Raw genomic sequence first — 1968 nt, forward strand, 5'->3', positions numbered from 1 at the left:
TTGTTGTTAAGTGCCTCCTAATCGATTAAGACTCATAGCGGCCCTGGGTAGGGTTTAAAAGGAGCAGCTGGTGAACTTGAACCACCGATCTTTGAGTTCAAACCGACCTTGAAGTCTAGCACATTAACCCACAGTGCTACACCAGGACTAGATGTAGCTATTTTGATTACTTAAAACTCTAAAAAATATATTATGTATATTCTAGTGTTGATGGGTTTTTGTTATAACTATGAAAAACATTATTTTGTGCTTTTCAGCTTTTTATTATGAATTAAATGAAGGTTTATAGACAAAAATCATCAGTTTTACAAGCAACAAATCATACACTTCATTTCATTTCAATGATTGTAGTCCCCTTCATGTAACAACAGTTATTCCTCTTGTTATTGTTGTTAAGCGCCATTAAGTCAGTTCTGACTCATAGCGATCCTGTATAGGGTTTCCAAGGAGCTGCTGGTGAGCTTGAACCGCCAACCTTGCAGTTCAAACTGACCTTTCAGTCCAATGCATTAACCTGCAGTGTCACACCAGGACTCCTCATACTCCCTGTCATTTCTATTTCCATTCCACCTACCTTCCCATACCTTCTTAACTTTATCCTTAAAATGTTGCACTTTTGGTTTTGAGTGATTGAACATACCTTACTAGTAGTGTTCTTGTCCCACCTATAAACCTATCTACTGTTTGACTGAAAATTGGGCCATGAGGGTGACTTCATTTCCAGACGCAAAGCGTGATCAAAGGCCATAGTCTCAGGTTCCTTCAGTCTCTTTCTGACCAGTAAGCTTGGTCTTTTTTTATATATAATTTTGAATTTGATTCCACATTTTCTCCTGTTTTATCCAGAACCTTCTAAATGTGATCCCTTTCAGAGCATTTCATAGTGGTAGCCAGGCACCATCTAGTTTTTCTGGTCTCAGAGTTGTGGAGACTGAGGCTCACATGTTCTTAGCAGTGGCATCAAATGTTGTTGTTAAATGCCGTTGAGTAAATTCTGACCCATAGTGACCCTGTAGAGGGTTTCCAAGGAGAAACTGGTGAGTTTGAACCACCGACCTTGCAGTTTAAACAACTCTACAGTCTGACGTATTAACCCACAGTGCCACACCAGGACTCCATCACATCAAATAGTAATGGTAATAATAGCATGATCATGTTTCATGTGTATGTTCCCATTTTCTCTCTAAAAAATTATGGTTCCCATTTTACTTTGGAGGCAGTTTAGACTCAGGGTGGGTGACTTGAAAAAGTCTGTAAGTGACAGGTTAATGACTTAAATTTCCCTCTGTATTTCCAGACTTTCTCTCTATCCCAGTTTTCTTGTACTCTCAGAGTTAAATGACTGGGTAGCTTAATGGAAGTAACGTAGGAAGATCCAACTTTGAGCAGTAACCTAGCCACATACTTGCTGCCTCAGAGTTCCTAAGCCATTTAGACTGTTAGCCTTAGTCTCCTTACTAAACAAATGGAAACTGTTTCTCTACGTCTACAAATGGAGTGGATCAAAAGGGAAAATCGATATGAAAGGACATTAAAAATGAAGTGTTATGTATATGGAAATATGACCAATGCTCAAACATTCCTCTATAAATTCTTCATAGATGGATTGATAACATTTTGGATTTGGCTTCCTGACTAGGCACCTTATGCCCAGTTTGGTTTTAAGTGTGTGGGGGCTCTTAATGCTAGAGGGGCTGCCAGGGTCTCTTGTTTCACTGTAGAATTGGGAGCAGCCATTGTACTCTACTGCTAAGGAGTTTTCTTGATTTCTTTCTGGAGATACTTTCCTTTTTATTATCTGGAATGACTGAAGAAGTTAAAAGAAAAATACAAATGTCCCTAACTTGCACTCAGACTCCGTGAAGGAAAATGTTGAAAGCTCATTATTTTTGTTTCCTCTTTGGCCACTGCTTAGTTCTCACTTAGACATATAAAAGTAAATGTCTTCCCTAAGAAAAAGAACCCATA

The sequence above is a fragment of the Chrysochloris asiatica genome, unplaced genomic scaffold, assembly GCF_000296735.1.
Source record: "Chrysochloris asiatica unplaced genomic scaffold, ChrAsi1.0 scaffold00122, whole genome shotgun sequence".
Lineage (NCBI taxonomy): Eukaryota > Metazoa > Chordata > Mammalia > Afrosoricida > Chrysochloridae > Chrysochloris > Chrysochloris asiatica.